Consider the following 24,091-nt stretch of genomic DNA (forward strand, 5'->3'; position numbering starts at 1 on the left):
GTCATCAGCATAAAGGAGTCGAGCTAGTGGTGTTTGGCCAATTTTTGGTGGAAAAGATCTTATTTGATTTGCACTTTCTTTGTAGTCCCATAGAAAAGAGATGAACAGGGCCGGGGCCAAAGGGCATCCCTGCTTGACCCCTCGGAATGTTGGTATAAGTTCAGAGAGTAAGCCTTGATGGTTCAGTTTAACTCTCATGGAGGCTCCTGTGTGGAGAGCTTTGATGGGTTCTAGTATTGCAGTCGGGCAGTTCCAAGAGGACAGTTTGGACCATAGCATCTCTCTATCGACTAGGTCGAAAGCCTGGGTAAGGTCTATGAAGGCTAAGAAGATCTTCCCAGACCCTTCCTTGAGTTTGCTCTTCAGGATACTGAGGATCAGGATGTTCACTTGAGTTCCACAGTTTTTCATGAAGCCAGCTTGGAAAGGGTCATTGCATTCAGCTGATTTAGCCCAAGTTTGGAAACTCCTTTGTAGAAACAAACCATAGATCTTTCCGATGGTATCCAGCAAAGCTATTGGGCGGTAATTTACAGGAGCCGACCTGTCTCCTTTCTTGTATATGGGGGCGACCACTGAGGTGGACCATGAAACTGGAATTGATCTGGACATGGTACAGTTCTTAAAGACTTGACTGATGAAGGAGGCCCATTCTAGCGGATGGTTTTTTAAGTCGATGTTGGTAATTCCGTCGGGACCCGGAGCTCTTGACGATTTTAGCCTTTTTATAGCTGACAGGATGTCTTCAGTGTCGGAGAAGTCCTCCCAAACGGTATGATCCGAATGCGTGTCTGTAGTAAGAGAATTCGCCTTGGGGAGCTTGAAAATAGAAGAGAAGTGAGTTGTCCAGGCTTCCTGTCACGATTTGGAGAATGACTTGCAGTCACCGTAGGGGTATTGTCCAAATGCTTCACTTTCCCACCCGAGGCACCACTCTCCTCACCTGAGTCTTCAGGGTCTGGGGCTCCGACGCCGTGTCTGTGGGCAAGGTAATCCTTTTTACTCTTCGTTGTGAGTGCTCTGACACGGAAGGAAGCCGTGGTGGAACTCTGTATAGGTTACCACCTTGGCTCCACTCCCGTATGCAGGCGGGTATGGGGAAAAAGCCCAAAGGCGGAAAAAAACCCTGAGTTGTAGTCTTGGGTTGCGATGGGAGATGTAGTCGTCGCTGGATGGAAAGCGGAATTCTATAGCCTCGGAATCCCTGGGTAAACAACACGAAGGTTCTTCAGGAGAGGAAATGACCAGGGAGGAAGGTACGCTGGCAAGTAGCCGGTAAGCGTAAGAACGCAGAAGTAGAGGGGAAATAGGTGGAGAGGAGGAACCGCCAGGGAGACGGGGGAAGGAGGAGGAATGAAGGGAGAGAACTCCCCAGCAGGGGAAACAGGAGCAAGCGAGGGAAAAGCACTGGAAGCGTCTCACCGAGAAAACGAAAGGAGACGGTTGCAACGCAAGGAATCATGGGAAGCAGGAAGTAAAATAGGCTGGATGAGGAACAGAGGAGAAAACACTAGACCGTAGACAGAGAAACGTGAAAGGAACGTGGTGGCCGTGTTAATGGCGGCGAAGCCGTAACAGCGGCATCCATCGCCAACCAAGAGGGTTCATGACAGTATGCCCCCTCTTACTGCCCACCCCGCCCGGCTTACCAGGATGGCACCGATGAAACCTAGCTACTAGGCGGGGCGCTTTGACAAAATGCACGGGTTCCCAAGAATCTTCAGACCTGGGATAACCTCTCCAGGAAATGAGATATTGTAAACGTCCCCGGTAGTAGCGGGAGTCACGGATCTTTGAAACTTCATACTCCTCCTGGGAGTCTCTGGGTGAAATGTCTTGCAAGGGTGTAGACCTGAAACGTGGTTCAGTATGTGACTCTTTGAGAAGGGAAGTATGAAACACCGGGTGCACCCGGCGAAGGTAGGAGGGTAGTTGAACCTTGTAAGCCACCGGGTTGATTCTTTCTAGGATGGGAAACGGACCCAGGAACCGAGGTGACAACTTGGAGGACCGGATCCACCTTGGTAGATATCTGGTCGAAAGCCAGACCTTCGTCCCTTTAGTCCAAGAGGGGTCCGTTTGGCGATGTCGATCAGCAAGGGTTTTGTAGGTCCTAAGGCTCCTCGCTAGACTGTCTCTGGCCGTCCGGTGAGCCTCAGAAATTTCCGACAAAGCCGCTTCGGCAGCAGGAGAGTTACTGGCGTGAGAAACAATGGGCCAGATGGACTTGGGATGAAGACCGTAGTTGCAGTAAAAAGGAGAGATACCTGTGGCAGAGTGTTTAGAGTTGTTATAGGTGAATTCTGCAGTGGGGAGGAGTTGTACCCAATTATCTTGGAGTTTGTTTATGTAGCATCTGAGATATTGTTCCAGAGTGGAATTGAGTCTTTCTGTCTGACCATTGGTCTGGGGATGATAGCCAGATGAAAGAGCACGGTCTATGCCTAATCGGAAACATAAGGCCTTCCAGAATTTGGATATATATTGGCTGCCCCGGTCCGAAGTAATCTTATCGGGCAAGCCATGAAGGCGGAATATATCTCTGGCAAAAACCTCGGCCATGTGATTGGCCGTAGGTAAGCCCTCTAGTGGAGAGAAATGGGCCATCTTGGTGAATGAATCTATGGTTACCATGATGCAAGAACAGGACTCTGATAAGGGTAAATCCACAATGAAGTCCGTAGACAAGTTCCCCCATGGCCTTTGTGGTATGTCAGGCTGAGTAAGGAGACCTAACGGTTTGCCTGTTGGATTCTTTGCCATAGCGCAGACTGGGCATGCTTTGATGTATGACTGGACTTCTCGTCGAAGATTGGGCCAGAAAAACGAGCGTTGTACGAGGTCAATGGTGTTTGCCTGGCCTCGATGTCCTGCAACTCGGCTGTCATGGCACCAGTAGAGAATCCTCTTGCGGAGATGTCCTGAAGGTATATAGAGTCGGTTCTTGTAAAACCAGAGACCATCCTTGGTATGGAACTGAGACGCCAAGTCTTTGTCTTTACAATAGGGTTCAGCGTCCGAAGCCTCTTTGAGCTCCTGTAGAAAGGTGTGAAGAGGTGCCACTATGCGAGTAGATGGAAACATGGGTTCGATTGAGTGGTGGGCCGAACCAGTAACCGACTCCTTGCGCGACAAGGCGTCGGCTAGGACGTTCTGCGAGCCTGGTAAATAGGTAATGGTGAAATCGTATTGGGAAAAATAATAAGCCCATCGTGCCTGGCGAGAATTTGCACACTCGAGGGACTGCAGGACCTTGAGATTCTTATGATCCGTGCGAATGATGAAGGGAATACTGGCCCCCAATAACAGATGTCGCCATTCTTCACAGGCCAATTTCATAGCTAGTAGCTCCTTTTCTAGGACAGTATAGTGAAGTTGACTGATGGTCAGAGTGCGAGAGAGGTAGGCGACTGGATGTTCTATACCGTCGAACTCCTGGAGTAAGGCAGCACCCACGGCCGCGGAAGAGGCATCGGTTTCCACGATAAACTGTTTAGTTTGATCGGCCTGGAGCAATATGGGTGCTGAGCAAAACAAAGTTTTTAGATGTCTGAAACTAGACTCTGCCGTCGATGACCACACAAAGGTTCCAGATGATTTCTTGAGAAGTGCGGTTATGGGTAGCACCATTTCGGAGAACCGGGGAATGAATCTTCTGTAAAAGTTGGTTAAACCCAAGAATCTCTGAACCTCTTTGACTGAGGTGGGAGAAGACCATTCTATAATGGCAGACACCTTGCGAGGGTCCATGGAGATACCCCGGTCAGACAAAACAAACCCCAAATAGGGAATGCTAGAGACCCCGAACTGACATTTCTCCGGTTTGGCTAGCAAACGGTTCTCCTTAAGACGAGAAAGCACTGTCCGAACATGCTCTTCGTGTTCTTCTTTGTTGACGGAAAATACAAGAATATCATCCAGGTAGATGATCACTGAAACAAATAAGAGATCTGAAAACAAGCGGTCCATAAATCTTTGGAAAACTGCGGGGGCGTTAACTAGTCCAAAGGGCATGACTCTGTATTCAAACAATCCGAAGGGTGTTCGAAAAGCCGTCTTCCATTCATCCCCCTTGGCAATGCGCAATAAATGGTATGCATTGCGAAGATCCAGCTTAGTGAAAATGTGTGCACCTTGAACTGCCTCAAGAATGTCCGTGATAAGTGGCATAGGGTAGCGGTCTCTGACAGTGACCTTGTTGAGACCTCTGTAATCAATGCACGGTCGTAATTCTTTGGAATCCCTCTTGGAGATGAAGAAAAAAGGAGCACCGGCCGGAGATTTTGAAGGTTGAATGAGGCCATTGTGTAGGTTCACATCCAGGTAAGTTCGCAAGACCTCCTTCTCGGATCTGGACAAGGAAAACATTCGACCGAACGGAACCAGTGCATTGGGCTCAAGATCTATAGAGCAGTCCTCAGGACGATGGGGTGGTAAGGGTGCTGGCTTGACTTCCGTGAAAACCTCTCTGAAAGCCTCACCAAGATGTGCCATATTATGGATAGTTGGGGATTCCTGACTAGAGACAGGGGTGACCTGTAGTTGAAGATAAGATTGTTGGGGAATACAATGCTTCTTGCAAAACTCAGACTCGAAACGTAGCAAATTGGATACCCAATCGATTTGTGGGTTATGTCTCCGGAGCCAAGTGATTCCCAAAATAACTGGAAAATGGGCAGCTCTAATGATGTCAAATTGAAGTTTCTCCACATGCTGGAAAATTCGAACTTCTAGCTCCTCAGTCGTCTGTGTTATGGGTCCCGAAGACAAGGGGGTTCCATCGACACCTTCCACCTTCTGGTCTTCGAGCCTGGCTAGCCTTTTGAGACCCACCTTGTCAACCCACAAGGTATCAACGAAGTTACCAGCTGCTCCACAGTCCAAGAGTGCCAAAGTCTCTACGAACTGGTCTTGGATCATCACACTGATATTGATAACCATAAGCCTGGAATCTTCCGGTGTCTTCTTAGTGGATACGGCCAAAGAAACGTAGGGACTGGAAGTTTTGGATAACCACCGGTTTTCTGTCCCTGTTAAAACCGGGGTGATTCGTTTCCCGAACGCCGTGAAGGTAGTTCGGAACAGTCTTTGAGTAGATGTTTGTCAGACCCACAGTAGGCGCAAAGCCCTCTTTCTCTTCGTCTTCTTCTTTCTTCCATGGTGAGTGGTGCTCGGGTGGTTCCAATCTGCATAGGTTCTTCACTCTGTTTAGAAGATGGAGGAAGAGGGTTGGATGATGTCCCTGTGGTAAAGGGATTTTCTCTGTAGCGTCTTCTTTCATTGCGTCTCTCCTGGAGACGATGTTCAATCTGTAGGACTGAGGATAAAAGGTCCGAGAAAGAGGCAGGCCGGGGAGACCTGGCCAGTTCGTCCTTTATCTCCTCTTTGAGACCTCTGCGAAAAATGGCAAATTGTGCCTGTTCAGGCCAACTGGCCTCTGCCGCCAGTGTCTTAAATCTAGTTATGTACGTAAGGAGGTCTGAGGCTCCCTGTTTGACATCCAGGAGATCCTCACAAGCAGTGTAGGTGAGTTCATGTCTTTCGAAGGATTCCCTGAGAAGAATCTTAAAACTCCCGTAGTTCTGTAGAACCGGATTCTCTCCGGTCACAAGAGGTGTAGCCCACGCTAGGGCATTGCCCACCATGTTCGAAATGAGGAAGCCCACCTTAGCCTGATCCGAAGAAAACGTACGAGGGCGGAAAGTGAAGTATATGGTGGCAGCTTCCAGGAACTCTTTAAGTTTCTTGGGTGAACCGTCGAACTTCCCCGAAGATAGGGCCATAGGTGGCAATTCTGGGGGAGGGGAAGGTTCTTTGCCCAGAACCAACTGTTTTAATACCACATCTTCCGCCTTAACAGTCTGAAGCTCTTGAGAAAGGGACTGTACGGCTTTCCATAGTTCTTGGATTTGATCCTGCAGCTGTTCTGGAGTAGCCATGAGTATTTTTTGGCGTTGCAAACTGTCACGATTTGGAGAATGACTTGCAGTCACCGTAGGGGTATTGTCCAAATGCTTCACTTTCCCACCCGAGGCACCACTCTCCTCACCTGAGTCTTCAGGGTCTGGGGCTCCGACGCCGTGTCTGTGGGCAAGGTAATCCTTTTTACTCTTCGTTGTGAGTGCTCTGACACGGAAGGAAGCCGTGGTGGAACTCTGTATAGGTTACCACCTTGGCTCCACTCCCGTATGCAGGCGGGTATGGGGAAAAAGCCCAAAGGCGGAAAAAACCCCTGAGTTGTAGTCTTGGGTTGCGATGGGAGATGTAGTCGTCGCTGGATGGAAAGCGGAATTCTATAGCCTCGGAATCCCTGGGTAAACAACACGAAGGTTCTTCAGGAGAGGAAATGACCAGGGAGGAAGGTACGCTGGCAAGTAGCCGGTAAGCGTAAGAACGCAGAAGTAGAGGGGAAATAGGTGGAGAGGAGGAACCGCCAGGGAGACGGGGGAAGGAGGAGGAATGAAGGGAGAGAACTCCCCAGCAGGGGAAACAGGAGCAAGCGAGGGAAAAGCACTGGAAGCGTCTCACCGAGAAAACGAAAGGAGACGGTTGCAACGCAAGGAATCATGGGAAGCAGGAAGTAAAATAGGCTGGATGAGGAACAGAGGAGAAAACACTAGACCGTAGACAGAGAAACGTGAAAGGAACGTGGTGGCCGTGTTAATGGCGGCGAAGCCGTAACAGCGGCATCCATCGCCAACCAAGAGGGTTCATGACACTTCCTCTGCGACACATTGAGGAGGACGTAGGGTTGTCGTTCTTTTTTATCAATTGCCAAAAGGCTCCCGAGTTTTTGTCTGCCAATTTCCTCAGCATTTCTTCGGCATCTTGTTGGTATAACGCTGATCTGTGGAATCTTAGCCAGGACTTGTAGCTTTTTTGCTCTTCCAAGTAGATTTTCACTGCGTCGGTTGTTTTTAAATTTGTCGCTTGTCTCTTCAATTTCCGCAGTTCTCGCCTTTTGATTACCAACTCCACGTTGTACTCGTGCAAATGGTTGACTGAAAACCCTGCTTTTTTGTGTTTTTGAGTAATATGGAATTAGCAGAGGTTGGTAATCTGCTAGATGGATTAAGGGCCCAGTTTACCTGTACTGTTGTCTTTCGTAGTTTCTCATCAGTTCTCTGATCCTTTCAGTCGTAAGTCTGAGTCGGTTTCCTTGAGCTGTAGGTTCTGGGGCTTCCGACAGGAATGCTCTTGTGCTGTACTCCGACAGCCAGCTGGCTTTCAGAATCTTATGGTCGCTGGAGGAGGTCAGCAGGATTTCGAATGAGGCAATCCGGGCTAACATGCCCTCAGATGTAAAGATGTAGTCGATAGTTCCCTTTTGCGCGCCTCTTTCCCAAGTCGGGATGAGGTTTGCTGGGAGGAGGGCCTCCTCGATGTTATGAAGGTTCCTGGTGTTCATTAGGGTTTGCCATTTCTCCCCTCGAGACTCGGCCTTAATTTCTCTCTCTGGTGGATGGTTTTTTGTCCCTTTTTTGGGCACATCGCGTTTAAGTCACCACTTATTATGATTTGCGCTTCTTCTTGAGCTGCTAGAATTCCATCAATCTCTGTTTCGATGATTTTAAGAAATTTCTCGTCGGTGATAGACTGTGGGTTCCAATACGTAGTGATTATGGCCAGCTTTGGTTCTGCTTTTGTTTTTTTTCTGTTTTTGGGATTCTCGGTCTTTGATTCAGAAGAGGGAGCCCATTCCACTAGCACTGCTAGGTGGTTTTGAGTAGCGGCTAGTCGTTTCTTAATTGACAGACCTACTCCAACCAAAAGACCGGAAGATGGGCGTCCCAGTCAGCCTTTGCTGGCAGGCGAAAACATCACTGAGAAGCCATCGATTCCTGGTTTGTCTAGGAGCCATGTTTCTTGCAGCGTTATAATATCGTATTCCGCAAGGTTGACTTCACCTGGTCTTGTAACGTGGCTGAATCCTCTTGTGTTCCACGACATCATTGTGATTCCAGAGCGGTCTTGAGTCATTGTGTGTTGTGAGGCTGCTGAAGTTGAAAGTGGACCGTTTCTCTGTTTGGCAGGCTCACTGATGTTGATTGCTATTTTTTCGTTGAGGACTTTGGCGTTTTGGGCAGCCACGCTAGCAGTTGTTTGATAGGAGCGAATGATGACGAAATATTTGAGGATTCTGGCGATGACCTCTCGCGCGTCTCTTCATTTAAGTTTACATTTGTGTCATTGTTTGATGTTTTAGGTAATCGATGTGGAACTGGGCTTGGGTTCCTTTCTTCTCTTTCCCTTCTGAGGAGTGTTGTGTTGCTCTTCTTTTTGAACCTGTGTCCTCTTTGCCGAAGTCGTGGGAGGAGGCCGCCCGGTGGCTTGTAGGTTCAACATGATCGTGGGTGCTCCAGTTTGTTTCCATTCCATGTTGATTTTGAGTGGACCGCGAGTTCAACGCGTGATTGGATTCTTTTTCTGCTGAACTTGACCATTCTGTGATGGTGTACCGACGTTTGCGGAGGTTACTGATGTCGTCTCTTGAGTCCCTCCTCACCGTGTGAGCTTTAACGTGAAGAAAAGCCTTAGCCCTGTGTCCTTTGTGGTAAGGTTCCACCAGTGTTAAGTCTCCTGTTGTCAAATGTTTGAAGTTTTTGGTGAGTTTCAGAATTTTTAAGACGGTGCCTCTGTTCAAAGTTATTGCTTCTGAGTTTTGTGGAATCTGTTCTATCTTGAAAATAATAGACAGAGTCAAGTTTTGCTGAGGCCTGTGGATATTAGAGGAGAATTTCAGTCTGTTAGGACTTCTTTGCTTTTTCGGGATAATGCGTCTTCTTGGGCTGTCCAGACTTCTTCTGCTTCTTTGCTTTTGGTACTCGTAATCCTTTGGTTCCGTTTCTTTTTGTCGATTTTTTGATGTTGAGGGAAGGTTTGTCGTTGCTTGCGGGCCTCTCGGGTGTCTCGGGTTGTCGGCTTGGGCCTCCTCCTTGCGTGGGACACTCTGTCATCTGTGTTTTTTCGGGAGAGGAGAGAAGAGCTTGTTACTTTAATTTGGCGTTGTTTGCTTGCCAAAGTGCCAGTTCTGTGGTTGGACAACGCTCGTCGGGGATAAGTGGATGATTAAGTTCATGAGGTTTTCGTCTCTCATAAAGTCCTCTGCTGTGATTGGGGACTTTCTTGGATTTACCAGGTTGAAGTTTTCTTCTTGAGGAACACTGGATGGTACTGGTCTGAAAAGTTCATTTTCCTTAGGTTCTTTCATTTTAGGCCTGACTGAGGGGCCCGTTTGGAGGAACTGGCGTTTTGAATCCTTACGTTCACAGTGCTCTGTGGTTTTGTCGGTCTGTAGAGACGTCTTTACTGTCTCCACCCTCTTTGAAGCCGTTGGTACACCGTCCAAGGTCTTCCTCTGGTTCTCGGTTTCAAGTTGCTTGAAGGGTTGCCCTTTTGATTGTAAGAGGGGGGTAGTGGACCCCCGTAAGCCATTTTCCATCAGAGGTAGGTCAGTTCGGACCGGGAGAGCCAGGAGAGAAAGGGTCTTTTTTTGTTTGGTCTGAAGATCAGGGGAATTGACGAAAAGCAACTTTTTATCCGCCACTCGTTGGTTGGGTGTCAACTGTTGGCCAAATCGAAAGGCGGTTTCTGTTTGGACCCTTGATCTGTGGAATCTTTAATCTCAATGGTTCTCTGGCTTGACTGCTTTGGTGATAGGGTCGATCTAGTGGACGTGAGCAGAATTTTGTTGAATAGTTCGGAGTCCAATTTTTCTTTTGCTGCAATATACCCTTCCAGGTAGATAAATTTCGTATGAGTCATTGCAAGCAAGGTTGTTTGGTCTTTGAGTGAGTCACTTATTGCCTCATATAGTTTGCCAAACAGGGCAAGAGCGATGGTAATTGCAGACATTAGGGTTGCTATATCTAGTCGTTTAGGAGGTGAATCTTTCTGAGTTTCATCTTGCTGTCGCTCACCTGGTTTACTTTTTCTTCTTGGTGTCGCTAGGGGCGGTGTCAAGGGGGAGGGGTTTTGCTCCCCACTCTTTTTCTTTTCCCTCCTTCTTGAGTCCTTAGTGATTGGAGATAAATTCACTTGTTGTGGTGAGAGGCTTAAAGGGGAACTGGTCTGGTTTCCCACTGTGATTCCATGGATTAAGGACGCGGAGGGGATTTCTGCTTGTGATTGAAGCGCCCTCGCCCTCTCGGTTTGTCCCATGTTAGGTGAGATAGATTGCGGCAGCAACGGCAGTGTAGGAGTTGGTAATGGCAAGGGGTTCTTTATAGGGAGGTTAGGAGAGGCGTGCCCCAGGTCTTTACAGTTAATGTAATCCGAGAGTTAGTAGGAGATGGTAAGTTTTCGGGAGCTGGTGGGGTCATCAGGCGCAAAAGCGTCAGATTTCCAGCACCTGAACACGGAAGACTAAAAGGGCATTTTTCTTTGTTGAGATCTCTGAATTCTGTTAAAGTAGGCAGGCTTTGATTTGGACCAGTTGGGTGCTCAAATGTAACTTCTAGTATCTCTGCGTCCGTTAGTTCTTTTAGGACGTCATATTTTCTTTTCCCTTGGCTCACAAAGTATTCCTTCAGGGAATTGCATATCACTGTTTTAGACAGAGTCTTCAGAGCAGATGTTTTTTTTTTTTTGTTATGGCCATTGTGTTGGGTAGTTTTTGTTTTTTTTGATGCTGCTGAGTGAGATGCCTTAGGTCCAGATCTTGATTTATAGTTTTTTTTCTTTGGTGGGGGAGTCACAGAAAGCGAAATGGAGGACTCCGTAATGTCCAATTCTTCAACAGAGTCGTCTATTTGCACACAAGACTCCGAGAGCGGAGCCCAAGGCTTTCGCCCTTCCGACGTTGTCAGCTTATTTTCTTCTGGGAGCCGCTTGGCTCCGCCTTCACTTGGAGGCGGGGAGGCGTCTTCGGAGGCGTGGATTAAAGCCTCAGACTGCCTTTGCTCCGATGAAGAACCTTGCATCTCCGCTCCTTCCGGCAACACAAGCACAGAGGTGAAGTCCGAGCCCAGGACTCTGACCGGGACCTCTGCGGCATCGGACAGCGGACGACGAGCACCCGCTGTCGACAGTGGAGAAACGGTGAGTGGAGGTCGGGTCGTGGATAGCAAGTCGTGCACTTGAAGCAGCCCGTGAGCAGACCCAGCGGGATAACTCGAACCGGCAGGCGAGTCCCTCGCAGTCCGCCCTTTGGCAGCCTGCACTGGGGACGAGCCGGGAGTTTGAACCGCCACGAGTTGCTCCGGCTGTGATAACACGTTCACTGCTGGGGTTGAGGGACGGCTCGGTGTAGCTTTGCTCTCCGTCGGGGTATCTGAGTTGGTAAAAGCATCCATGTCCGAGTCAGCCTGACCAGATGAAAACTGGAGAAAGGGGGCTGAGGCCCCCGCATAGACGATCGATATTGCTGCTGGTGAACGCGCGCTAGCTGTGGCTGTGCTAGTGACACTCTTAGGATATTTGGTAAGGGACAGAATCGGAGGAGGGCATCCATGAGAGCCTGAGGTCGCTCGGGTCGAGGGGCCCCTGTTTGGCTCTGATCTGTTGTGGGAAACGCTGGCACTCCGCATCCATCGCCGAACTTCCTCCTGGTTCGACGGGGGTTTCAGTTCCATGGTTGGAGGTCTGCCCGACCTGCCCACAGACTGCCAGAGACTGCAGCTACTCAACTCTCCTGCCAACTCCGCGCAAAAAATTAAAAAACAAAAGCAAGAGTGTCTATATGTCTCAATGGAGAATTCTAATGTAGAACACTTTAACTCAGGGTTGTCCAATTCCAGGTCTTGAGGGCCGGATCCATGCCGGATTTTCAGGATACCTCTCATTAATAGATACAGGAGACTACTTTTTATTAATAGAATCCAAGAAGGTATGCAGCCTGTAGTATTAATGCAGGACTGTATGTAAAAGGTACATGCAACCCAGAATAAACAGAGAACTCACATTTGCTGCCTCACAGAACGCAAACATGAGATGAATTTGCATACACTGATTCTGAATGTATGCACATTTCTTCTCATGAATATTAATGAGGTCCAGCCCTCAAGGCCTGGAGTTAGACAACCCTGCAAGTTTAGCTGATAATGCAGGCCTGTTACTGCTGACTGGGACTGTCAAGCTTTGAAGTCATTCCAAGTTATTATCTGGGTTTCAATCTCCCTAGCTTCTCCTTCAGAGATTGGCGTTTTGCTTTCAGAAACGTTTTCGTCTGTCACCTTGGGGTCCAACCAATGTATGGTGACAGGGCCATCTTAAGCACTTGCCCGTGCCCTGAGCACGGCCATCTTTGGGGGAGCCCTACACAAAACCAAAGGAATTAATGAACAAAAATATCTGCCTTGCCCAACCCTGCCGCATTCACAACCCATAGGTTGATATGCTGCCTCAAAGCATTAAAAATAAGGATGTTTACTCCTTTTATGTCCCCTTAACCTCTTCATTCTTGCTCTAATAAGAATGATAAAGAAGTACCATTTGAAGGGTATCATTAGCATTCTACAAAGAGGTTACTTCTGTTCTTTACTTTAATGTATTGGTAACGTGCACCTGGGTACCCGGAGGCTTAAGGGCGCAACAAACAAGCAAACAATCTGAACAAGTATAGCGAGCGAACCCAACCAGTATAGAAAGAAGTTAGTAAAACTATCAAAATAACAAGGTCTTAAGTTTTTTCTTGAAAAGAGCTGTAGAGCTCAGTGCTCTAATGTCAGGAGGGATGACATTCCAGGCCCTGGGGGCTGCCATATTAAAAGCATATTTGGAGGTCTGAGTCAGAGTGCATCTAGGGATTTTAAGTTGATTGGTGTTAGTATATCGTAGGTTCCTCAAATTGGCTTTATCTATCAGGGCTTCCTTCAAATAGGCATAGATACAGGAGACTACTTTTTAACAATAGAATCCAAGAAGGTATGCAGCCTGTAGTATTAATGCAGGACTGTATGTGAAAGGTACATGTAACCCAGAATAAACAGAGAACTCACATTTGCTGCCTCACAAACGCAAACATGCTCAATCGTGGATAGAGGAGACCAATTGGAATGAAGGAGAAAGCTACACATACCATAGCATGGATAGTGGATGCAGATTAGAAGCTAACAAGGAAGGTGTCTGTATTCAGACAGACTGGGATTAGAAGTGGGACATGGTTTTAAACTAGTGCTTTCATTGGAGCTTAAAAGAATAAAGTGCCTGTGGTGTGCAATATATCAATGCTCACTATTATAGTGGAAGCAACACTATAGTCAGTGAAACCACGAGTGAAGCTGTTTTGAGGATCATACCCTGAGAAGGAAATCTCTCTAAAGGGCTGACAATTACACACATTGGTTAAGGGGTAAATCTGGGATTTGTGCCAACTCTGCAATTTCTGCATTTGAACACTTTCTTTTCCAGTTCTTACCAAGAACTAAAATAATCTCATTTTATAAAATTGACTTGGAAAGTACACCAGTAACATTACCAAACATGAACATTTTTAAAAACAAAATATTTTAGAAGCGTGTAACACAGAATGATTCTAGCTTCATTCTCTCCATCATCAAGAGACGTACTTAAGTACCAGCATACCAATGAGTGTGATTTAACAGATTTAACCTTGGTTTGCCTTTTGCATTTTAAAGCTTTACATACTTCCAAAACACAAGCTTGTGAAATTGTCATTTTTAAACGTGCAGAAAAACCTTTGACTTTTACAAAAATGCAAAGTGCTTTTTGCGTCAAATAAGCAGACTTTAAAATATGCTTGCCCAAGTCCTTCATCATCTGGTCCGCTCCCTTCAGTCTACCACCCCTTCCACTCAAATGGCCCACATAAGAATAAAGATCAAGTAATGGGCTAAACGATGCCACCAGCATGCGAGGAAGCAAACTTCACAGAAGACAGTACATTAATATACGAGATATTAGATGATTGACCAGGATCACTGTATTGTCTGCTGGCAAAGCCAGGATACAAGCATGAATGCTTTGGTTCCAAATTCATCTCTTGGACAAACAGTTTATACTCATTGTTGGAGGTGACTGCCTAGGTTTTACAACTCCCCATTTGAACAAACCAATTTCTACATATTCACTATAAGGATGACATGTTCGTTTTTATAGCAACCTCTATCTGGTGCATGTACATAATGTGTGCTATTTAAGTCTGGTTAACAAAGTAATCTTACTTCTTTAGATCAGTCAGCCTTGTGGTGTCCCCTCCAACGTGAGGGCCCTGGGCAAGTGCCACTTTTGCCCTCCCATAAACACAGCTCTGTATGGTGACACAAAAGAGCCTAAACGTCACAGCCACCTGTCCTGGGGAGTGCTGAAGTTATGATCTCCAACTTCATGTCACTGGCTTTGCAGTCTGCAACAGGATAGGAAGGATAACTCAGGGGCAAGGTGTTCGCTTGGAAGCAAGACAATGCGGTGCAACACAGGTTGGAATCTCAATCCCTCGCTGGTATTAAGCCTGTTATAAATAAACAATAAAATAAATAAATCTTCATGCGCAATTGGCCACCAGTACAATCCACACCCAGCTCCTACACTATGCTATTCATGAACACTAGCAGGACCTAATATTTCAGGGACCGCACAAACAGTATGAGGAGGTTTTTGATCTCCACACCTGGTCTTCCTATTGCACTGATTACCTGGTCATGTGGTGTTGAGTGCATGGACCGGATTGGACCATTGTTTTGTTTCAGGTGTACAGACTAGATCACCTTCTGTCTACAAGGATAAGCCTGACCACTGTCCCTCAAGGGGATAGACTTAATTCCATGTTTGGGACATAATCAAAATTCACAGGGTAAGCGGCAGTGAAGCGCAACTACTTCATCTGCAAGCCACCGGGACGAAAGAAAAATGTGCTCCATTGTATGCAAAATTGCCATGGAGTGCTGAGAAGGATAAACTTTATGTTGGCCTCTTGGGTATTGCGCTACACCGAAAAACGTCTGGGGTAGTGAGTTACAGTGAAAACACACGACTTTGCCTTGAATTTAATGACAAGGTTTTCCTAATGGAGAAAGGTTGTCACCTTGAATTGGTTAAATGTGTTAAATGTGAGCAATGGACAGCATCACTGTATGTCTGGATTTCAGGTTATAGACCGTGACATCATCAACGTATCAGGAGAGCAGAACCTGGAATTTGATTCGAGAGGGGAATGTTGCCCCTCCTCCCCCAGAACATTATCAGGATCATCCCCAAAGGACAGTTTCTGAGAGCAAAGCAGATGGGTAGTTCAGTAGAGTATTTTGAGCGACAAAGTCAAGGAACACTGAAAACATTTAAAGACAGAGGTTACAAAAGAGGTTAATTACAAAAACACTGTATTATTGTTATAAATATTATTATGGTTTTTATTGAGCGTGGATCTAGCTTCGAGGAGCAACAGAGCGCTTTACAGAGTTATACAACAGTACAGATGCATGATGGAGCACTTTTCAGAGGTAACAGGACAGATATACAGCGGGGGTAGGATACAGAAGGGCAAAGAGGAGGGGGTACAGCTGTACCAGGTGGCACTGAGAAGAGGGGCAGCAGCGTCTAGCTAGACAAGTGGCGCAGGGGCGAGGTGAAGGCCTACGGGGTTGAGTATGTGAGATTCCTTGAAGAGGTGGAACTTGAGTTATTTTCTGAATTGTAGGAGCATGGGGGCGAGTCTGATGCTGACCTTGGAAAAAGTGCAGCATAAAGGTTGTAAAGCTTAGATAGATATCAATAATGTTTTCCATTTGTCAGAATATGTGTGTACGTTTCATGTTTATTTTCCTAGAATCTGTTTGAAATTCCAGTTTGTTGATGAACTATAAAATATGTAGATTTTTTAAAAAAAAAATTATTTTTGAATAATGCCTGGTGCTACCAAGTATATCTCTTATTCAGTCTCTTTTGGAGGATGGCCACCTTTGATGCAAAACTGACAGTCGTCACTGCCTTAGAAACAGAGATATAGCTGTGTGTTAGGGATATAGCAGCGACAACTGGGAGCGATGTGGAAAATAAGAGGATGCCTATAGATATTAAGTATCATAGGCGACAGCAGGAACCATGAACACTCACTCAGGTGTCTTAGGAGAAGCATGTCGAGGGCAAACGGGGACAGACTCTTCAATTGTTTTGGATATGTCTAGTACAAGAATGGCCATTGTCCCTTCGATGACTATCCAGAGGGTATCACCCAGGACATGGGGATGGACCATTTTGGCGCCATGCTGGGGACAGACTACAGACGATATGATCAGTGGCGGCTGCTATCATAGGGCCGCTGGGCACCGCCCCACCCACCAGGACCCCCACCAGTGACTCAGTGTTTTAAACAGATTCAGAAGATTTTGAAGTTCTTCTGAATCTGTACCAGTGCGGGGGCGCTGTGGAGACAACCTTCTATTGTCGCAGCCGGGCCAGCCCATGAATAGAGTTCCGATTCATGGGCTCGCTGCAGCAACGGGGTGCGTCCCGTTTTACATTGCTCTTGCCCGTAGTAAAGTATGTGGAGCTCGTACCTCCACGCACTTTTCGTAACGCTTTTAAGTAGGAGGCTGGCGGGGCGCTTGAGGGGTGGCCCCGCCAGCATCACTATGTGCGCAAACAGCACACCAAAGATCTGTAATCTGCAGGGAGGGAGGGAGTCTCCCTCCCTCCCTGCATAGATACAGTAATGTCATTGGCTATTTGCCAATGGCTGGCAAGCAGCCAATGACATTACTCTATCTGCAGGAGGCAGCCAATCACTTGAGAGTCGGGGTGGGGTGATGACGACTCAGGGGTACATGAACCACCCATGCTTCTCTCTCTCTGCCGTCGTGATTTCAACGTGTTGTTGATGTTTGTGCTGCGCTGCCCTGCCCACCAGACAGAAAGACTAGACCAAGTTTGCCCTCTAGTTCCGACTCGGTCCGCCGCTGCCTCAGTAGCTACAGGCTCTAGGGGGAGGATTGTGGGCTGCCGGCTGCTGCACTAGCATTAAACGAATTAGAGGGCCTCGTGACTGGGTCAGTAACTCGGAGTTACTGACCCTGCCACAAGGCCCTCTACATTTCATTTCTGAATTCACCCTGGTTGTTTTCGGGAGGCAGTAAGGGGGGTGTAGACTGTAGAGTGGCAGTTGAAAGTTAAGTATAGTTGTTTTTTGAAAGAAATGTTTTCCTAAAAAAAAGTTGCCTCACACTGCATACCTGTGCCTCCTGTTCCTACTAAAATAGGAACATCATAGTGAAAAAGAATGTGAGCTGTTGTTCATCAGCAGCAGCCCAGCAGCGCGCACGCACAGGGAGCAGCAGGCCGTGTACTGTACTCTCCAGCACACCTTGGGGCACGTGGGGCAAGCCTGGGCCCTGATAGTGCTCCGTGGAGTGCATCTGACTTCAGGCCTGGTGACCATGGCTCCGGTAATTTGGCCTTGCTTTAAAGATGGCTCATGGGTTTTATTGTTCGTCCCTGTAGTGCACGGGAATGGCAGGGGGCCTGCCGTGGGTATTTCTTGCACACTCGCACACTCTGAAAAAGCATGTATTATCTATTTATTTAATTTAAATGGCTTCTCGTCTGTTCTCCCTAAAAGTATCCAGTGGCAATATTGAATGCTGGTAAAGTTAGCAGTGTCTAGTTCATCACAAGTACGTGGGCCAATCTACATGAATATTTTGCCCACATTTCAAAGTTCCATTGAGTGCCTCTTGTTGTACACTGTCAAATAAGTGCATCTTTTAGTTCAGTGGCAAGAGACCACACTGAATTGGAACCGTGCCATGTGATATGTGCTTTTAAATGCATTTATTATGGAAGATGTCATTCCTGTGGTCCGGGAACGGAATTTGTGAAAGGTTTGTGTTGTATCCAACACGTTATAGAATTAATGTTTCATGCAAACTCTATACTTATAAGGAGGACTTTCTAAAATTGCAATTGGGGCTTGGCTTATATGGTGGGCATTTTTGCAGGTTATGCATTGCCATGAATTGTCAGTGTGCGCTGTATTTTCGGTTGAAAACTTTTTACTTTGCTTTGGGCGTTTACATCGTTTCGGTGCACCGTCATGAGGGGCAGAGTTTGCAATAAATACCAGAACATGCAGGTAAGACAGTGCCCATGTCCATTGGACATTCTCGCCCAAGCCCCAGCATGTCACCAAAGTGGCCACTTTGCCCGAGGGTGGCCATAGGCCTGGACACGCAGCGTAGCCATTGGGCCTGGCTAAACGCCGGGCTAGGCCACTGGGCATCTGGTCAGTCCAGTGGCCATGTTACTCCCATTGTGGGTCATCTATCTTTCTCAGCCTATCTATCCATCTCAGTGTATCCATCTCAGTGTATCCATCTCTGTGTATCTATCGTACTATCTATCCATCTTTTTCTGTATACCTCTTGTGCCTATGTGGAGTAAACATGGGCATTTTTTGTCAGTACGTTTATATCGTAAGCTCACCTGCATTTTGAGCGACATGCTGTGACAGATTTACTCATATGGGGCTAGCAGAGTGAGACAGGGGAACTCAGAGGGTACCTTCCCCATGTCCCATTGTGATGTGACCTCAAAATATTATACATGTGTGATCATCCAGCCTCCCCACCGCAGAACCTGCAGCGAGAATGATAAAGGAGGTAGGGAATGAATCTCTAGAGTATAAGGGGTGGAATTTACGGAGGGCAGAAACACATAATGGAGGGAGTGATTCCTGGCAGGGTCATTCATTGAATCATTAGCCTTTCATCCTTCTGAGGTCGATAATTGAGTACCACTCTGTGGGATAATAATGTCTTCTGTTATTTCAGCGCTCTGAGACCTATGGGTGTGTAGCGCTATATAAGAAATGTATTATTATATTATGTTGAGGCTTGATTAAAGTGAGCTGCAAGAGTTCCCATGAGGAGGTGTTTTGGGCGGGGATGGACAGCAACTGGGTGGGAATGGCCATAGGGATTACCATGGCCACAGGCAGTCAATGGGTGGGTAAATAACCATAACATTTAAGTTGTTCTGTTATGTTTTTGTTTTATAAATAAGGCAACACATTTCGGTGGGGTGGAGGGGCTAATCCTTCAAATGTAGGGAGGGTAACTTCAGGGACTTTGGGGACAGGGCAAACTCACTTGTGTGGGGGCATCTAAGTTCTCTACCCATTGTTATTATTATTATTTATTACTAATGAGACTATTCTGGTGCAGCTTCAATGTTACAAGCAGTTAACTCCCTAACTCACATCTGAAACCATTTTAATACTGCTCTGAGCCTATGTTGCCCTTTCTCAGACCAGTCGCTCACTTTCTCTTTACACCATAGTACCAGCTATTCTCAATACAAGCTGCTGTAAAATACACCATCACACTTGCACACATAACAATAATTTACCACCATTAGTATGTAAAACCTAATGCTTTTTGTCATATTTCGGTGGTTTTTTTGGACAGTAAATTGCACATTTTGGAGGCCATGTTTCAAATAATTCCACACTTTGAGTGGTGAAGGCTTGCGCGCTGCACGTGCATGCTCAAAAATTGCCCCGTGGAAATGTACGCCCCACCAGGTTTCAAACTCACCAGCCACCACTGGATATGATATGATATGGCAAGGCGCGACAAGGCAAGTGAGGGGAAATAGAGGGAGGACAAAAAACAACAATTTTACTAGGCCTAGTGAAATTCAGATCGTGCAAGTACGGGGGAGCGGGGAGCGGGGAGGGGAGAAGTGCCAGGGGATGGGGGGTGGGAAGATGGACAAGTGCAGGACAAGGAATCAGGAAACAAGTAGTGCAGCCAACAGGTGGCAAGTGCAAGTGTTAGAAGTGCAGACAAAAAGTATCAAATAAGTGCAGGAGAGGGGACTGTAGGGTTGCAGATACAGATCACAAGTGAAGGGGGTGCCAAGAGGCAGTGTGGTTATGCAGCTGGACAGGCAGGGACCTGGGCCCGAATTCAAAGGGTTGCCAGGTGACCAGTGCATGTATCAGACTTCAGATCAGCAGGGGAGCGGAAAGGAGAAGGCAGAAGCAAAGAGGAAGGTGTTGAGGTGCTTCCGGAACCAGAGATGGTTTTTCTCAAGTTTCAGAGAGGCAGGGAAGCTATTCCAGAGGGAGGCACCAGCCGAAGGAAGAGATCTGCTCTCAACTGATTGTTTGGAAAAGCGACTGACCCTCAAGGAGTTGGGAGGTGGAGTAGCGAAGAGCTCGAGTAGGAAGATATTTCAGTAGAGAGAGTTGAAGGTATTGCAATCCCAGAAAGCCTTGTGGACAATGCAGAGGGACTGGGAAAGTGGCAATGGTGCCTGCAGCTGGTCCTCAACCACTTTCCTAGTACATCATTTTGGCAAAAACAAGCAAGGAATTTATCGTGCAAACATGTGGGGACCACTGTCGACCAAAAACAGACGAACACTAGGTGCAAAGGCACTGAACACCAGATTCAATGGATAGTGGCGTCCAGGAGGAATTCAATCGGGCTTATTCTCCTATGCTCCAAGTTAGAGCAATCCCTAGGGTCAAGTGAAGGGAAGGGAAATCAACATCCAGAAGCAGGGTCGATGCTCGGACCTTTGCTGTTCTAGGCAAAGGGGAATTTTGCTGCCCAGCTTCCATGGCCATTGGTTATAATGCTTGTTAGTCTAGCCAATTAGGCATACCATCCTGGGTCCACCCCCTCCGGCCAGCTAGCATTGCCTTGCCATAGAATTAGCAGTGTTCAGTGTGTCCAGCTGAAAGGCCGTTTAGAGCAGAGATAAAATGGCTTTTGAGGGTGCGCTCTTTAAAATCTTTGAAATTGAAGCATAAGTACAAAATACCCCCTAAGTTAAAAGGATGGATTCTTTCCCTGGTGCACAGCTCAGTCGTTTTTACAATTCCTAGGGGCGGTTTTGTGATCACAGTGCAGGCACGAATAGCACTTTGATTGCATAGTGTGAGTGGCCGCCAGCAAAGCCTGGCTGTGTGATCTTGTTCAACTCATTAAGCAATAAGGAGAGCACCGTGAGGTGTGTTTAATCATTAACATTCACACATGGAAAGAAGCGTAAGAAAGAATGTTCAAACAGATGTCTAAAATGAAACATATTTCACACATTAGGCCTCATTGCGTGTCGGGCGGTCCGGAAATAACAGTGGCGGTAAAACCACTGCAACTGTTATTTCCGGACCACCCGATCTTGAGTCCTGCAGGTGGGAGTTGGCGTTCTCGCCAGGTCTGACCTGGCGGGTTGAACACCTCCCACCTGCAGGCGGACGCGGAAACACCAGCACCATCACAAGATGGTGCCAGTGTTTCCATGGTCCCCATTCCCATTGAGTCCTATGTGACTCAATGGGAATGGGGATTTACCGAATTCCACCTCCGGAATTCCCGGGACATGCTCCGGTAATTCCGGGAATCACGGAGGCGGAATGGTAAGACGAGTCCAGCGATAACCGAGCCGGAAAAACCGGCAGGTTACCGCCAGACTCGTAATGAGGCCCATTGAGTTAATTCCCCTGAGTCTTCTTATAAGAGTCAGGGTGATGGTTCTGTGGTGTGCATGTGCCCCGCTCCTGGTCTGCTCGTAGAAGGTGTTCTATGTGAAATCACAGCTAAGACGCCAGACTGTGGAGTCTAATCTGTTGTTGAACATGTTTCTACTCATGTTCATTTAGTGGATCCTTGGTGTCACCGTGTCTGTGTTTTTGCAGGAGCCGTTAAAGGCCCACACATTGATGTGATATGATATGATAGGTTATTTATAACAAGCTTAATACCCAGAGGTTTCTAAGCGCGGACCTGGGGATCAAACCTGTGGTGCTCTGTGTCGTCTTGCTTCCAAGGTGAACACGTTGCCCCTGAGCTATCCTCCCGAGACAAGTGAGTGGTTTTGGGGATTTTCGAGTATTGAAGTACACATATACAATGCCTGTAAAATACCATTCCTAAGGCCGTGTTGCCCTTTTTCACAGAGCGTTTTCCAATGAGGTTTTGCCATTATAAAACACTTGTGTGAGTTAGGCCCTGCATTTTTCCCCTGCACAAACCACTGTGATAAAGAATACATTCTGCCAACGTATTATCCCTCTGAATCAAGAAAGAGGACGCAACTAAATAGTCCAGAAAAACATTGCTAAAAAAGAGTTCTCATAAACATTTACTTCCAGGTCAAGAGGACGATAGAGACGAGGATTCCATGCACTGCAGCCAGCACAGGATAGACAGTACACTCCTTTCACTTTCTTTAATGACGCTGCGTGAAAATTGATTGCATCCTCTTGGCTGGAAATATCTGGATGTACACTTTGGTCTGCGTTGGGATCCTCGCAGCACTTCATCACAAAACACACGTATTTACTAATCATATTTATTAGATCGAATTATGAGCGTGTTGGTGAACTTCAACCTTCTTTTGGAGAAATGGACAGTGGACTAGAATTACACAACCATAAAAGGGTTGTGCACTTTTATGTTTGCCTTTGCAACGTGTGATTTGTAGTGGGCTTTGTTTTCTGTTAAATGAACGGTAAACCAGTGATGGAGTTCGCCGACACGGTGTAGCCACGATGCTAACGGGGCCGGGAAACTCGTTTGCTAAATGAATGGTGCTCTCAAAAAAGCTTTGCTGCTTGTGAAGCTTTTCAACTTCACGTATATAAGTCAGATACTATGCAAAAACACACCAGTGCAGAAACAAACTTTACACAAACCTAACCACAAATAATTCAATTGCACTTTGTTAATCTTGCAATGTCCAGCCGACAGTTCTTATATGTGTGTCTGTTACTTTGTCCTTAATAGCTCGAGCCACAGTCGACTCCCTGGCACACCTAATAACTGTTTCTGAAAATGCCATATTAGTTGAGAAAATACATCGATTTACTGCACAGGTAATATTTCTGGATGCCTGAACACAGATATAAGTTCCTGTCCAAGTTTGAAGACCTCAGATGGCACAGCCCTCTCACAAATGGCGACTAACAAAACATAGCAGGGTCTTAATTTGGACTGACCAACTCTCTAGTTGTTTCACTACAGTTAACTCTTTGTTATGTTGAAATGCAGTCATGTGAACCCTAGGTGTAATCTTTGTGATGCCATCAACGGTCCATGGCGTAGATAACAACTTGTTATAATAATAACTTGTTTATACAGCGATTTCATCCAAAGCGCTTAACATAGACCATATGTACTTATATTATTATTACCCAATCGAAATAAGTACTGACTTTATCGACCTCAGAAGGATGAGTGGACCTTGCTAGGATTTGAACCTGCAGATCAAACACAGATCACAGTAACGAGTGCTCAACCCGTTGAGCTTTCTTACCTCACTACACACAACTGCCAGTGCTTGCTGTACATTTTCGGGATGTCGGTCGAAACTGCCGGCGTTCAATCTCTGCACCTGTAACAAGGAAAGGAAAACATTAGTGCCAACGGTACCTACATTCTGTTCTGAACGTATGTGCAACCTTGCTTCTGGAGCTTAAGCAGGGCTGACATTGGTTTAGTGGGCATTCATGAATCCATAGTATAGACCTTCCACCATACCCATGTTTTCCCTCCACGAGGCTTGGCACAGCATCCCGCTCCTCCCATCCAGTTGGCATGCCATGCTTTTCTACCCCCTATATACGGATCTCGCTGAAAAGTCCACATACAATGAAAGAATGGCCAACTCCAGTTCTAGCTCACCAGAACTCTTTGCTATTCAACGCAAGCTAGAAACACCATCCATCCCCAAAGACAGCTGCAACAAAGACAAAGCATGGTGTGCTGGCTTTCAAAACACACTGCTTGGCAAATTGGACTCCCTTCAGAAAATGATTGGACAAAAACAGGACTCCTTCACCCCAATCCCCCCCACCAAGACAACACCACCTCCACCAGCACCCCTGGCATTCCACTTTAAGCCAGTCTCATCACAAGAAACCTTGAACATCATCCAAAGCCTGAAACCCAAAGTGACACCTGTCCAGTTGCAGTAATCAAGGACTGCGCCACAGAATGGGCATCCTTTATCAATGCCCTGATTAATGCCTCCTTCCCCACCTGCAAAGTCCCCACCAACCTCAAGGATGCATGGGTCCTACACCTGCTAAAAAAAAGAAACTCTCTAGACCTGGACATCCCCATCACCACAGTCCAATTCCCACTCAAAATACTTGATAGAGTAGCATATCTCCAAATCCAATCCT

At 46.8% G+C, this 24,091-nt stretch overlaps 1 pseudogene; it reads right to left on the bottom strand.

The window, feature by feature from the left end:
- The window catches only part of LOC138452628 (leucine-rich repeat-containing protein 4B pseudogene), an 889,435-nt pseudogene that overhangs the window by 691,020 nt on the left and 174,324 nt on the right, over window positions 1-24,091 (bottom strand).

This window comes from Ambystoma mexicanum, chromosome 1p (assembly GCF_040938575.1).
Source record: "Ambystoma mexicanum isolate Mex_15411 chromosome 1p, UKY_AmexF1_1, whole genome shotgun sequence".
Taxonomy (NCBI): domain Eukaryota; kingdom Metazoa; phylum Chordata; class Amphibia; order Caudata; family Ambystomatidae; genus Ambystoma; species Ambystoma mexicanum.